The 16,605-nt window shown below is 42.2% G+C and overlaps 1 long non-coding RNA gene across 1 annotated transcript; it reads right to left on the reverse strand.

Moving 5' to 3' along the window:
- Window positions 1-10,958: 10,958 nt before the first annotated feature.
- Window positions 10,959-15,248, reverse strand: LOC115298147. Its single transcript, XR_003911619.1, has 2 exons — window positions 15,200-15,248; window positions 10,959-11,193 (listed from the first exon to the last, which is right to left on the reverse strand). It is a non-coding gene; the product is annotated as an uncharacterized LOC115298147 (long non-coding RNA).
- Window positions 15,249-16,605: the final 1,357 nt, after the last annotated feature.

The raw sequence follows: 16,605 nt of genomic DNA on the forward strand, positions 1-16,605 counted from the left end.
GAAGTCACCCTGATCTGATGAGGATGGTGACGATGCACCATTCATAATAACAGTAACTAGTATTTGCTGGGCTCTAATTACGTGCCAGACACAAAGCAATCAGGTGTCACAGTTGGTTGTTGTTTTTAAGATTTTTATTGCAAAGCAATCTCTGCCCCCAATATGTGCTGAGGGCTTTATATAACTAGCTCACTGCTCACTGCATCCTCGAGATGGCCACATTAAGTTGGCTGCTCTTCTTATTTTATAGATGCTGAAGCAGAGGTTTGCCCAACGTGACATTGCTAGTACATAGGGTTGAAATTTAAACCCACATGTGGTTGCCTGTCTCCATGCTGCCCCTCTGACTAACTTCAACCAACAATCAACTTATTCTGTCAAGTTGTAGGAAGAGTCCATTTTCTTAAAAGCAATCAGGTGTCACAGTTGGTTGGTTGGTTGCTTTTTTAAGATTTTATTTTTAAGCAATCTTTAAGCACCCAGTATTGGGCTTGAACTTACAACCTTGAGATCAAGAGTTGTACTCTCTGCTGACTGAGCCAGGCGGGTGCCCCGGGTCTCCTAAGTTTAATTCATTTCAGTTAAAGAGTTAAATTGCAGGGGCGCCTAGAGGCTCAGTCGGTTGGGCGTCCAACTCTTGATTTTGGCTTAAGTCATAATCCTGGGGTTGTGAGATTGAACCCCTACTCAGGCTCCATGCTGGATGTGGAGCCTGCTTGGGATTCTCTCTCTCTCTCTCTCTCTCTCTCTCTCTCTCTCTCTCCTCCCCCTTTGACCCTCTTCCCAGCTTTCTCTCTCTCTCTCAAATTAAAAAAAAATTTTAAAGAGTTAAATTGCCTACCATGTAAGACAGGGATAAATATTTCCCTCCAGAGTGTCTCTGGATTAGAATTTTTCAGCCTCGTTAGTGGACAGCTGTATGTGTCATAACAGAAACAATCCCTTCGTCCTATGCCAAGGAAGAACATGAAGGCTTATTCTGGAAGGTCTTTCGTGCTACAATGATTTGAAGGTCACACTGCTTGGCATGGCGTTTGGACTGTCCCCCAAGCATGCCGCCTCTTAGGGGATCCTCCCTGCTGGGCCCTGGAAGAAGCTTCTCAGAAAAAGCATAATTTCAGGTGGCTTTTGGATGAAGGAGAAGCAGATGGCCGAGTATTACATCACCTTTGGTAAAGGAAACAAATGCAAAAATAATAGGATGTAGAAAAATAATAGCTTTATCTGCAAAGCATCAGTGAGTGTTTGGAGACTGTTTATTCTCACTGAATCCCAGGGAGAGAAGAGAACTGGTAAGTGACAAAACCTGGCCCTGTGCTACCAGTTTAAAACCAGAACCCACCTTTTCCACCATTTTGTTAGCATAATGATCATAATGATCACTCATCTTAATTATATTTATTTCTTTATATATATATATATTTTTAATTTTTATTTATTTTGAGAGAAACAGAAACAGAGTGAGTGAGGGAGGGACAGAGAGAGAGGGAGAGAGAGAGAGGATCCCAAACAGGCTTCATGCTGCCAGCACAGAGCCCAATGTGGGGCTCGAACCCACAAAATTGTGAGACTATGACGTGAGCTGAAACCAAGAGTCAGACTCTTAACCGAATGAGCCACCCAGGCCCTCCTCATATTTATTTTTGAGAGAGAACAAGCAGGGGAGGGGCAGAGAAAGAGGAGGACAGAGGATCTGAAGCGGGCTCTGTGCTGACAGCAGAGAGCCTGATGCGGGACTCGAACTCACAAACTGTGAGATCATGACTTATTAAAAGTGGGGCACTTAACAAACTGAGCCATCCAGGTGCCCCTATATTTATTTCTAACCACCACTATTTCTCAAGCTCTAGGAGGTTACTCTATTCTATTCTCTTCTATTCTTTCTATTCTATTTTAGAGAGAGAGTGTGTGAGTGATGGAGAGGGGAAGAGGGGGAGAGTGAGAATCTTAACCAGTTCCACACTCAGCATAGAGCCTGACAGGGCTTGATCCCAAGACCCTGGGATCATGACCTGAGCTGAAATCAAGAGTCAGATGCTCAACTGACTAAATCACCCAGGTGCCCCTCCAGGAGGCAAATACTATTAAACCCTTTTTTTTCAAAAGAAGAAACTGCACTCAAAAATGCAGTGAGTTACCTGCCCCAGGCCACACAGCTTGATAAGTGGCAGAAACTGGGGTACCTGATGCCAAAGACACCCCTACCTGAAAACTACCTGAGGGGCATATAAGAAGGACCATTTTTCTGACCACTCTATAATGTACCATGAACTGATGATTTCATGATGCATAAAAATCTAAACACCTTGTCACTCTCACCAGTGAGGCATGTTTTGGAGAACCAGACTTTATTATTTTTTTTCCTTAATATAAGTTCATCTGGAAAAACTGGTGGGAGGTACCCCAGAGGGATAGTAGCAGTTAAAAAACAATTTTTTAAATGTTTATTCATTTTTGAGAGAGATACAGCCTGAGTAGGGGGAGGGGCAGATTGATAAGGAGACACAGAATCCAAAGCAGGCTCCAGGCTCTGAGCTGTCAGCACAGAGCCCAATGCAGGGCTTGAACCCATGAACGAGGAGATCATGACCTGAGCTAAAGTCAGATGCTCAACCAACTGAGCCACCCAGGTGCCCCAGCAAGGTAGCAATTATATGTTAAAGTATTAGGACTATTAGTGTCTCTGTGTTCTGTTCTCCAGTTTCTAAGTTTTCTCTACTTGAAAAAAAAAATGTTACAATGTGAAAATTCTTTCTCAAACAATTCTCTTCTGGTAGATCTCTGAACCTCTGGAACATATGACGCCTTCCTGCTGCCTGCTGTAGTTAAAGGACAAATTCCATGTCTCCGCTCCTCAAACCTCCATCAGTAGTGAAGTAAACGGATTGCCATGCAGCCACCATATTCAGCTAGGAAACATTCTATATGTAGACACACTTTAAGTGTGTCATCTGGGCAGTATCACGTGACCCCACACGTAGAAAAACCTTACGTTTGCCTTAATGCGCTGTAGCCACCATCTTGAAATACTTCATGGATTTTGAAGAAAGGACTCTTGCATTTTCGTTTTGCGGTAGGACCTACAAATTGTGTAACCAGTGCTTCCTGGTATAATGGGCACAGCACAGGGGCCAGCAAACTTTTTCTATAAAAGGTCAGAGAGTAAATATTTTAGGCTGTGCAGGCCATGTGATCTGTGTCGAAACTACTCAACATTGCCATAGTTGTGGAAAAGCAGCCACGGACAATGTCAACGAATGAGTGGGAAGTGCTTCAATAAGAATCTAATTACAAAAATAGACTGCTGGCTATATTTGGTCCACCGGCTATAGCTTGCCCATCCCTGGCATAGCACCATCTTTCCTACAAGCATATTATGGCAAAGTAAGAAGAATAATCACAGCACAGTACATTTTCTTTTTAAAAAAAATTTTTTTAATGTTTATTTTTCAGAGAGAGGACAGAGAGACAGAGTATGAGTGGGGGAGGGGCAGGGAGAGTGGGAGACATAGAATCCAAAGCAGGCTCCAGGCTTTGAGCTAGACATGGGGCTCGAACTCACGAACTGTGAGATAATGCCCTAAGCCAAAGTCAGATACTTAACTGACTGAGTCACACAAGTGCCCCATGCAGAGTCCATTTTTCACGCACAGATCAGAGGAATGTGTTCCTTGGCTGCTGGGAAGTCCAAATAGGAGGAAATGTGTGAATATAGTACCAACTCTTTCCATTTGTCTGTCCAGATCTGCTCTCCATCCTTCTCTACTCTGCTCTGGGCCCTAGAGGTTGGCCTGTATGGACTGCAATGGCAGAATCCTTGTCCTTGTCTTCTGGTTGAGTTCTGCCAATAGAAAGCACCACCAGAAAGGAGAGTGGGAGGAGAGAGCCGTGGGGGTGTTTATTCCTCCAGTTTTGTCCCTACAGTTCACCTAGAGGTGGCTGCATCCCTCTACTGTAGGTGACACTTCCTTAGAAGGTGTCTTCATCCAGCTGTCTTTTACAGGGCCTATGGTGACAGAGGCTCTTTGCTGTGACCAGCCCTGGGTTACTGTGTCTCCTTTGTTGGTTCACCAGAACTCCGCCCAACCCAAGGTAGATAGTTCCTTTACTAAATTTTCTTCATATTTCCTCGATTGATTTGACCATGTTTACCAAAAGCACCTGACTGACACAGTGAGGCAGTACAGGACTCATATCGGCATGAGCCACTACCACTCTTGGAGCTGCAAAAACAAAAGTTGGAGCTGCCCGAGGCCACGGCCCTGGTCACACCTGATAGAAGACCTGGGCCAGGTCTTTCCATTGGGCACTGGAGTCACAAAGGTGACACAGGGGCAGAGGCAGAGGGGAAGAGAAATGGCCTGGCCTCTCTGCTCCTCCTGCCCTCCAGTCTCATGCCAGTGACTGTTATCTGTTGAACCAGCCAGGAGTCCGTTCACTTGAGAGCCTGGGAAATGCAACCTTCAGGGATCAGTGTGTGGCCCAGCAGAGCAGAGCAGGGGAGGGTGGGGATGGCTGAGGACAAAGTTCCGGGCTCAGCACAGGAAGGAGAGGTTGTACTCATAAATACGCAAACTTCCAAAAAGCTACTTGGAAGGAGGATTGAGAACATGCATTAGAAAGATTTCACAGGGGCACCTGGGTGACTCAAGCATCAGACTCTTGATCTCAGCTCAGGTCTTGATCTCAGAGTTCAAGTTCAAGCCCCACATTGGGCTCCATGCTAGGCAGGAAGCCTACCTGAAAAAAGAAAGTGGGGCGCCTGTGTGGCTCAATTGGTTAAGAGTCCGATTTCGGCCCAGGTTACGATCTCACAGTTCATGGGTTCGAGCCTCTCATTAGTCAGTACTGATAGCTTGAAGCCTGGAGCCTGCTTCAGAATCTGTGTCTCCCTCTCTCTCTGCTCCTCCCCTGTCCATGTTCTGTCTGTCTGTCTGTCTCTCTCTCAAAAATAAGTAAACATTTAAAAAATTAAGAGAAAGAAAGATTTCACAGTGTTTTCCAGAAAAAAACACTTAGACTCCCTTAAAGGGGTCAGTAGATTAAAACATTAAGGATCCTTCTGTTGGTTTAACTTTTAAAATCTGTGGCAGAGTTCATTGCCTAGGAAGACACTGATCTCTTCATCAAAAGTTCCCAATTTAATGTAACACCAAAAGTAGAGGCAATTAAAGAAAAAGTAGATTAAGTTGGACTACCTACCACAAAATTAAGAACTTTTTTGCATCGAAAGACACTACCAACAGAGTGAAAATGAGACCTATAGGAGAAAATATTTGTAGATCATATATATCTGAAAAGGGGTCAATATCCAGAATACATGAAGAACTCCTACATTTCAACAATGAGCAAAGAACAATCAATTTAAAAAACGAGCAAAGGACTTAAATAGACATTTCTTCAAGGAAGAAGATATAGAAGAGGCTAATAAGCATGTGCAAGGATGTTCATCATCACTAATCATTACAGAGGTTCAAAACAAGCCCACGGGGGCCCCTGGCTGGCTCAGTTAGTAGAGCCTGTGACTCTTATCTCAGGGACATGAGTTGGGTGTGGAGCCTACTTGAAACAAACAAACAAACAAACAAACAAACAAACAAATATCAGTAAGATACCACCTTCTACCCAATAGCATGCTATGATAAGTAAATAACAAACGAGCAGAAAATAACAAGTGTTGGTGAGGATATGGAGAAATCAGAACCCTTGTGCATTGCGGGCGAGCGTATAAAATGGTGCAGCCACCATGGAAAACAGTATGGAAGTGCCTCAACCAATGAGAAAGTAGAAGTATCATATGATTCAGCAATTCTGCTTCTGGGCATATAACCGAAAGAATTGAAAGCAGGGACTCAAACAGATTATGTGCACACCAGTGTTCAGAGCAGTATTATCACAAGAACCAAAAGGTGGAAGCCACCCAAGTGTCCACTGATGGATGAATGGATAAACTATCAGTTAGTTTATATATGTACATACATACATATATAAGGTATTATGTATATACATATTTTTGTATATACATACAGTAGAATATTATTCAGACTTAAAAAGGAAGGAAAGAAAAAAAATAAGAACAAGGAAGGAAATTCTGACATATGCCATAATATAGATGAAACTTGAAGACGTTATGCCAAGTGAAAGAAGCCATAGACAAAAGGATGAATACCGTATGACCCCACCTATACGAGGTACCTACAGCAGACAAATTCGTAGAGAGCCAAAGTAGAATGGTGGACATCAGGGGTGGGTAAGGTAGGAAGGGAGACTTGGGCAGTTATTATTTAACGGGTAGATTATTTCATGAGAGGATGAAAAATTTCAATGGTGGTGATGGTAACACAAACATGAATGTACTTAATGCCATGACTGTGCATGTAAATGATAAATTTTGTGTTATGTATATTTTACCAAAATTTTAAAAATGAGAGAGAGAGAGAAAGAACAAGTCGTGAGAACTAGTACTATTGTCTATTTAATCTCTCTGCCCTCCTAATGTCAACAGGAAATAAAAATAACAATCTCTTTTACTTTTAATTTTTTTAATTATGATTTTTTTGATCTTGCATAATGGGGATTTTATTTTATCTTACTGTAATTCCAGTATAGTTAACATGCAGCGTTATATTAGTTTTAGGGGTACAATATAGTGATTCAACAATTCTCTACATGATTCAGTGCTCATCACAGCAAGCGTTACCCTTAATCCTCTTCACCCGTTTCACCCATCCCCCTACTCACCTCCGCTCTGGTAACCATTAGTTTGCTCTCTACAGTTAAGAGTCTGCTTTTTGTGTGTTTGGGGCGGGGGATGGTTTGTCTCTTCTTTGTTTTGTTTCTTAAATTCCACATGAGTGAAATCATAGGGCATTTGCCTCTGACTGACTTACTTCATGTGGCATCATACTCTGGATCCATCCATGTTGTTGCAAATGGCAAGATCTCACTCTTTTTTATGGCTGAGTAATATTCCAGTGTGTGTATGTATGTATGTATGTATGTATGTGTATACACACACACACACACACACACACACACACACACACACACACACACATTCTTTATCCATTCATCTATTCACAGACACTTGGGCTGCTTCGATAACATGGCTATTCTAAATAATGCTACAGGGGCACTTAGATGGCTCAGTCGGTTAAGTGTCCAAGTTCGTTTCAGGTAATGATCTAGTGATCCATGAGTTCGAGTCCTGCATCAGGCTCTCTGCTGTCATGGTGGAGCATGCTTCTGGTCCTCTGTCCCCCTCTCTCTCTGCACCTCCCCCACTTGCGCACACTCTTGCTCTTTCAAAAATAAACATTAAAAAAAAAGATTTAATAATGTTGTAATAAACATGGGGGCGCATATAACTTTTTGAAGTAGTGTTTTCACATTCTTTGGGTAAATAGTAGTGGAATTACTGGATGATATGGCAATTCTATTTTTAATTTTTTTAGGAACCTTCATACTGTTTTCCACAATGGATACAACAGTTTGCATTCACCAGTAATGCATGAGGGTTCTTTTGTCTCCATATCCTCTCTTTTATTTTATTTTTATTTAAAAATTCTTTAAATTTTTATTTGTGGATGTGTATGTGAGAGAGAGACGGAGAGGGAGAGACAGAGAGAGAGTGAGTAGGGGAGGGGCAGAGAGAGAGGGAGATAGGATACAAAGTGGGCTCCATGCTGACAGCACAGAGCTGGATGTGGGGCATGTTTTCACAAACCCTGAGATCATGACCTGAGCAAAAGTCAGACACCTACCTGACTGAACCACCTGGGCACCCCCTCTCTTTTATTTTTTTTTAAATTAATTAGTAACTAAATTATTTTTTAAAGTTATGAATTAATAGACTTTTCCTTTTATATATACTTTTTTCTTCCAAGTTTTTATTTAAATTCCAATTAGTTAACATACAGTATAATATTAGTGTCAGATGTACGATTTAGTGACCCAATACCTTTATACAACACCCAATGCTCATCACAACCTGTGCCCTCCTTAATCCCCATCACCCACTTAACACATCCCCGTGCCCACTTCCCCTATTTATTTATTTTTAAGTAACCTCTTCACCCAACATGGGGCTCAAACTCATAACGCCAAGATCAAGAATTTCATGTTCTTCTGACTGAACCAGCCAGGTGCCTCCACAGATTTTTCTTAGGTGTTATTTCTAGAAATAACTTTTAGATTAAAAAATATTGGAGGTACCAGTTGTATCAAGCAGGATAGAGTTTGGGGAAACTGCTGAAACCTAATTAACTATATTCAAACTCTTTGGAAGAACGAACATGTCAATAAGAGTGGTCGGATGAGGTGTCTGGCTGGTCAGTTTATAGAGTACGTGACTCTTGACCTCTGGGTCGTGAGTTCAAGCCGCATGGTGGGCCTAGAAGTTTACTTTAAAAAGTGTGGTAGTTTAGATTGATATTATCCAATATGGTAACCACTGGCCACTTGTGGCTACTGAGTACTTGAAATGTGGCTGGTTCCCACTGAGATACTATGTAAGTAAAACATTCACCAGCTTTCAAAGACATTGCCAAAACTAGACTGTAAAATATCTTGTCAATAATTTTTATATTGATTAGGGGTGCCTGAGTGGCTCAGTCAGTTGAGTGTCTGACCGCGGCTCAGGTCATGATCTCACAGTCTGTGAGTTCGAGCCCTGTGTCAGGCTCTGTTGCTGACAGCTCAGAGCCTGGAACCTGCTTCAGATTCTGTCTCCCTCGCTCTCTCTGTACATCCCCTGCTTGCTCTTTGTCTCTTTTTCTCAAAAATACATTTTTAAAAAATTAAATAATTTTATATTGATATGAAGTAATAATATTTTCCCTATATCAGGTTAAATCAAATATACTATTACATTTAATTTCACTTCTCTTTCCTTTTTTAAAGGTGGCTGCTAGAAAGCTTAAAATTATTTATGTAGCTCAAATTATGTTTCTGTGGGACACTGCTGTGCTAGATAAAGGATAAGAATGTATCCTTTATTGAGCACTAAGGAATGGCACTGTATCTGGTCAGCTCCAGAGATACAAGCTATCCCATGGGCATTGATTGGTTCATCATAGTCTCTGCTAAGAATTAGCTCCCAAGGTCTCTTCACAAGACCTAACCCTTCTCCCCTTCAAGGCTCAAATGAACTCGTACATACAATTTATCTTTGCCCTAAGAACTTAAGGAATTTCTCAGTTTTCTGACCCTATGGAATTATCTTAACCACTCATTTTGCCATTTAAGTGCACCAAGTCTTAGTTTCCCAATCAAACCAACATCAGCAGTTTGTACAAAGTTTCTGATTTTGGGGGTGCCTGGCTGGCTCAGTTGGCAGGTCATGAGACTCTTGATCTTGAGGTTGTGAGTTGGAGCCCCACACTGGGTGTAGAGCTTATTTACAATAAAATCTTCAATTATAAAAAATAATAACATAAATTAAAAATTAATAAAAAGCAGAAGTTTCTGATTTGGGGTGGGGAAACACACACAAGAAACCTATGCATTCTACTAGTCTAAACCCACGACAGACATCAACAATCAATGACAGCACTATATCCAGGACAGACATTAAGAATCAATCACAGCATATACTCCTTTCAAACCCACTGAAGGTCTTATTATCATTTTCAATACAGAGCTCTAGGCAGCTACTTCCCACTGGTAAAAGTTGTCATGAGAGAGAAAACTATTTGTCACCCCTGCAATAGAATCATTTAGTGAATAGGATTGACTGAGTAAATTCAACAAAGAAACACAAGTTTAAATTTCTCTCTCTGATTCATAGGCTATATAACAACAAAATGGGGCAATATATGAATTTTCATTAGTAGTGTGTTTGAGTATGTTATTGCTGTCTGATATCAAGTACATGGGCATTCTAATGCTTTTATTCGAGGTCAGGGATGTTGGGAAGCATGTTCTCTGTCTTCCTTGGGATTTTTTTTTTGAGTAGTTACCATCATTCCCTCCCAAAGTGGGTACAGAGCCAAGGGTAAGATCATTATACACCAAGGTAGGGTCTCCAAAGTGTTGAGGAACACCAGTTCTGTAGGATGCTAAGAAATATTCAACAAATAGTGGACTCTCTAGTCAAATAAGTGAAAACATTGGGTTTATAAAAAAAAAAAACTAAGGGGCACCTGGGTGACTTTGTCAGTTAAGCTTGTGACTCTTTTTTATAAAAAATTTTTAAGTTTATGTATTTATTTTTGAGATGGGGCGGGGGGGCGGGGAGAAGGACAGAGAGAGAATCTCAAGCAAACTCCACAGTCAGTGTGGAGTCTAGTGTGGGACTTGAACTCATAAACCATGAGATTGTGACCTGAGCCAATATAAAGAGTCAGACACTTAACTGAATGGGCCACCCAGGCGACCCAAGCTTCCAACTCTTGATCTCAGATCAGGTCATGATCTCACAGTTCATGAGTTCGAGCCCTGCATAAGACTCTGTGCTGATGGTGAGGAACCTGTTTGGGATTCTGTCTCTCCCCCTCTCTGCCCCACCTCTGCTTGTCACTTGTATGCTCTCTCAAAATAAATAAGTAAACTTAAAAAAAATTAAAGTGATTCACTGTTGCTCTTCAAAGAGATCTAGTATGCTTCCCAGCTTTTTGACATGGAAGTCTCATTTTCATATCTTAAAGACCTATGTCCTTAAGTTTATTAGATAAGCTAATTTTAGGAAATACTATTCCAAAGATTTATGCTGATTTTTTTTAAGTTTATTTATTTATTTTTGAAAGAGAGAAAGCATGAGTGAGGTAGGGGCAGAGGGTGGGGGGTGGGTGAGAAGAGTGTGGAGCCCAATGTGGAGCTTGACCTCACGAACTATAAGATCATGACCTCAGCCAAAGTCAGATGCTTAACTGAGACACCCAGGTGCCTCAGTGGTGTTTTATTTTTGAAAATAGAGGGGGGGGCACGGTGAGGGTGGTGGTAAACACTGAGACTAGTAGTCACCATAGTTTTTCCTTTATTTTAAAATGTATTTCTTCAAATCCAGGCATTTGTGGCCATCAGTTATCTGGCAGTAACAGGTGATGGGTATGATTGGGGTTACTTAGAGTAGAAGACAATGAAGCCATGGTCTGATCCCGTCCCTGAGTCTGCTGATGAGGAAACCGGGGCTCAGGGAGATTCAGTCCTCTGCCCAAGGTCACCAAATGCATCAGTGTCTAACAAATTGCAAAGCTTAAAAAAAAAATGGTTAAAATATGAAGTGACCCAGAACTCCCACTTTCATTATCTCCTGCCCTTTAGTCTACCCTCATCTATCTTTTGTTTACTTGCGTAAGAAAATAACATCTTGCAGGAAGACGATGAATGTGGATACACTTCTTTCACCCATTAGGAAGAGGGAAGAGATGTATTACACAAAGAGCGATTGATCCTCGGAGCTCTCTAGCCTTCCAGAGAAAATAGGCCAAGTGAAAATTCATCTCGGGGTTCTTTATGTTAATGATGTTGCTGTTCAAAGAGTTTCATTGGCGTGGTTTCTAGACTTCTAAACATAATTGTACCTGTTCTGAGTTTACAGTGTCTGCACAATGTGGCCCCTGTGACAAGCAAGAACAGTTAGCAGTTGGGGTTGGCCTCTCCACGGAGAGCTTTGCAGAATGTGACAACTCAGCCAACTTCTACTTGGGGCTTAATTCCGCGCTCTCACTAATAACTCCAAAGAGGCCACGTGGCACGTGTTTCCCACATGCAGCCCAAACAACTTGCTCCCTGAAAAATCTAACGGCATTGACCTTTGCTAGGTCATGGCTCATCAACGTCAGCACTACTGGCATTTGAGGCCAGCTAATTTTCTAGGTGGGGGCTGTCCTGTGCCTCACAAGGTGTTTGTCAACATCCTGTGAGTCCGTTTACTAGATGCCAGAACAGCCTCCAGCTTAGTTCCCGATACTGACAAATGTCCTTTGCAGTACAAAATTGTCTCTGAACGAGAACCACTGTTTTATTTAAAAATTTTTTGATGTTTATTTACTTTTGAGAGAGAGAGAGAGAGAGAGAGACAGTGTTAAGCAGGGGCAGAGAGACGGAGACATAGAATCTGAAGCAGCCTCCAGGCTCTAAGCTGTTTAAGCCTGACACGGGGTTCAAACTCATGAACTGTGAGATCATGATCTGAGCCAAAGTCAGACAGTCAACCAACTGAGCCACCCAGGTGCCCCAAGAACCACTCTTTTAGATGAATCTAATGAAAATGACTGCCACTTCAAACTAGAGAGTTATTTTCCATCTAACCGGAAAATAACTCTGGTGAGGGACAAAGGAAACGTGTTAATCATCTTTGTATCTCTCCTCCCTGGCACATAGTAGGTGTTCATTCACTGATTCATTCCACAAGTATTTACTAAGCACCTATTATGGCACTCTTCCAGGGAGGGGATATAGGTAGGCTTCAAGGAGTTTACAACCCAGAAGGGGGAAGGCAGATAATAAAAACTAAGTAGAAGCATAAATAAATATATAGGGCAATTTCAGGTCCTAAGTGCTTTAAAGAAAACAGATAAATATGAAAAAAGGCTGCCTTGGCCACAGACTCCAATATCAATTGGAAGTAAGTTGGTAACAGGATCCAAAATGACATTGGATGAAACAAGATAAAGGTTTGCTTCTCTCTCAACCAGGAGTCCAGAAGCTAGTTATCTAATTGTGTGAAGCCAAGCTTGCTTCAGCAAGTCCTCACTGGTCCAGGCTCCCGCCATCTTATTGCTCCACTGCATACAGCCTCCATTTCTAGGGTTAGCTCATCAGCTGCACCAGCTCCAGCCATCACATCACATTCCAGCCAGCAGAATGAATAAAGGTGGGGAGGTAGGGGTAGGCGATGTGCCAACGATTTTTGAAAGATGGTTCCTGGAAACTGCCATATTACATTTCTGCTTGGATTGCATTGGCCAGAAATTAGTCACATGCTCATAACTTGTCAAGGGAAGCTGGGCCATTATGGGTACAGCTAAAACTATGTGATTCCATTTCTATGGACAAGAGTGGACAACTAGAAGTCTCTGCCAGAGATGGCCAAGGAAGGCCTTTCTGAGGAAGAGACAGTGATGAGGAGAGAGAGGCCATGAGAAGAACTTTCTGGCAATGGCCTGAGTTGCTACAAGCCTGGCACATTTGATATACAAAAGTAGGGCCAGCCGGGGAAAAACAGGCAGATGCAAGATCCCACAGAGCTGTGTGGGGCATCGGGACCCATCTGGGTTTTATGCACCTGCCACGGAAAGGCTGTGGAGGCTTCTGACGAAGGGAGAAAGGTTATCAGATCACTCTGCTGCCAGGTAAGGATCGAAGTGGGAGAGGTAGAAAGATCAGTTAGCAGGCTGTTGGAGTAGAGATACTAGTGGCTTGAACTGACCTATCATGGGCACATGGCAAGAAGTGATTACACTTTGCCTATAATGGGATATCGGGGTACCTGGATGTCTCAGTCGATTAAGTGTCCACTCTTGTTTGCGGCTCAGGTAATGATCTCATGGTTTGAAGGATGGAGCTCCTCATGGGGCTCTGCACTTGTCTTCGAAGATTGCTTGGGGGGGGTGTCTCTGCTTCTGCCCCTCCCCCCGTTCATGCCCAAGTGTGTGCTCTTTCTGTCTCTATCAAAAATAAATAAATAAATAAATAAATAAATAAATAAATGTTTTAAGATATATATAATGCTATGGGCTATTGGAGTCAAAGCACATAGGCCTCCATGAGGGATAGGACGTGGGGGGTGATATAAAAAAATTAAGATATTTCCCAACGTTTGACCTGAGCAACCAGCGTATGATGTACTGATATAGGAGAGGCTTGGAAGGAGGCAAGTTTGGGTCAAAACAGAAGTTTTGACCATGTTCAATCCAAGATGTGTATGAGATCTCCGAGGAGAGAGGCCAAGCTGGGGGCCGGACATGTAAGAATGTGGCCTGAAGACGCAAATTTGAGGGTCATCAGCCTTAAAGATGATGCTTTAGGAGTGAGTGTGAAATCAGTGTTAGAAATAGTTGTCTCCAGAAAAAGGGAAAGTTTTACATTTTCAAGTGCAATTAGACAAATTTAAAAAGCCAAGAATCACCTATGTTATGGGCACTTAAACATCCCTATAAGCCCCCCTCCAAATCATACTTAATGAGTATGCAACTCTGGTTCTTGGTATTCTAATTCAACTTGCCTGAGAAGTCAAGCCCCACTCACATCAAGCAAAAAGCCTTGTGTCATCTTTGGTGGAAAAGACCTGAAAGAGCTTCTCTGATGCGTTTGCGTCGTGTCAGTGTTGTTTTACGATTAAACAACAGTGGGGATGCCTGGATGGCTCAGTCGGTTAAGCTTATGACTTTGGTGCAGGTCACCATCTCACAGTTCATGGGTTTGAGCCCTGTGTCAGGCTCTGGGCTGTCAGCTCAGAGCCTGGAGCCAGCTTCAGATTCTATGTCTCTCTCTCTCTCTGCCCCTCTCCTGCTCATTCTCTCTCTCTGTCTCTCTGTCTCTCTCTCAAAAGTAAATAAACATTAACAAAAACAAGTTTTTTTTAATTGCAATTGTGTAGTATTTTGGCGACTTGTAGTTTAGATGGGCTTGTCCTGATTTGCCTTGGGGCAGAAACCAGTTGATGCTGTCTCTGTGGGAAAGCAAAGTATGGGAAAGCCACCTGCTGCTTACAGATTAAGAATGGCCACTGCATGATTTTAATCAGACACACTCCTAACTCCAAGGAGTTGATAATGTAATAATAAAAGTAGTAGAGCTAGTTAGCATTATTTACTAAGCACCTACCACATGCCAGGCCCCTTACAGACAGAATTCTAATCTTTTGTGATTAGAATTAGAATATACCTTGGTGGAGAGGTATTATTCTCCTCATTTTATAGATGAAAATATCAAGCTTCAGAGAGATTGTGTATCTGGCTAAAGAACTGGGTCTGCCTTTCCTTAGACTTTTCAGCAAGTCTGATTATTCAGGAAGCCTTATTCTACATTGGTGCACCTCACTTAGCTCTCCCACTTCCTTACTAAAGGTAGAAACTCTATGTCGTTCTTTTTTTTTTTTAATCAACTATGGTTTTAGGCTTATAATGGGTGCTCAAATATTTAGTGAAAGAATCAACTAGAGACACAGATATGACTCTACAGAAACAACAGATTCATTAAAGGGGTAGCACGGAATCTAAGAGTCCTGGGTTCCACATAGTCTGTGGGTCATTACCTGGTGGGCCCAGGGTGGGGTGGCCTCAGTGATGTTTCCAGTGGTTTTCAAATTCTGCAAAAAAACAAAACAAAACAAAATCCAGTTATATTAGCTTCCAACATTCAAAAATTGGGAAAATGCAGACAAAAATCCAGATTTTTTTTTTTTTGCTTCCCTTGAAATTGACAATACTGGACCCACATTCCCACAGGTTAACAAGGAGAAAGGGGCTGAGTAGGTCATGCCCTAAACTCTATTATATTTCCACCCAGGCTCCTGCAGGCATCTGCATTTGCAACCTCAACTGTCAAATTTCATCACAGAAGTGAGAAAGCCAGGCCCTGAGTAACAGAGTGACTTGCTAGAAGGGACCCAAGCACCCTCACTCCTGGCCTCTTGCACACCCTGCCACCCAGGACACAGAGGCACCCTCAAAATCCGTGCTTGTGAAGACTGTATGTTAAACATACACATACAGAGATGAATGTACAGCCATGTCTCATTTTCAAGATGAGGAAAAAGACTAAAAATGTAAATTGGGTTACTTTTTAAAATCTTGTCAATTAAAAAAATTGCAGTAAACTTTCTATTGTACTTGATCACATAGTCGGCCTTTTTTTTTTTTTTTTAATGTTTTTTAAGTAATCTCTATACCCACTGTGGGGTTCGAATTCATGACTCCAAGATCAAGAGTCCCATGCTCTTCCGACTGAGTCAGCCAGAAGCCCCAAAGCTGGCCCATTGTGATCTGAAACTCTCTCTTCACATTGTTTAAAGAAATATTAGGGGGGGGGGCACCTGGGTGGCTCAGTTGGTTGAGTGTCCAACTTCAGCTCAGGTCGTGATCTCGCACCCAGTTCATGGGTCCGAGCCCCACATCAGGGTCTGTGCTGACAGCTCAGAGCCTGGAGCCTTCTTTGGATTCTGTGTCTCCCTCTCTCTCTGCCCCTCCCCTGCTTGTGCCTTGTCTCTCTCAAGAATAAATAAACATTATAAAAAAAAAGAAATATTAGGGGCACCTGGGTGGCTCGGTCTGTTGAGCATCCAACTCTTGGTTTCCGCCAAGGTCATGATCTCATGGTTTCTGAATTCAAGCTTCCTATCGGGCTCTGCTCTGGCAGTTCACAGCCTGCTCAGGATTCGCTTCCTCTCTCTCTGCCCCTCCCCTGCTTGTGCTCTCGTTCTCTCCCTCTCCCCCCACTCTCAAAATAAATAAGTAAACTTAAAAAAAAGAAGTAATAAATCTGGGTTAATATTTATTCCAATTCTGAGCCAGCCATAGTTTCACTTTCTCTATCACTCAGTAGTGATCTGGAACGATGGTGAAAAATGAATGTAATAAGAAATTGGAGGGTGGGAGGGAAAGAACCAGCTGGCATATGGGGAGGCCTCCTGGGAGCGGTTATATTATATAATGTGGTGCT

Source organism: Suricata suricatta, chromosome 8, assembly GCF_006229205.1.
Source record: "Suricata suricatta isolate VVHF042 chromosome 8, meerkat_22Aug2017_6uvM2_HiC, whole genome shotgun sequence".
NCBI lineage: Eukaryota > Metazoa > Chordata > Mammalia > Carnivora > Herpestidae > Suricata > Suricata suricatta.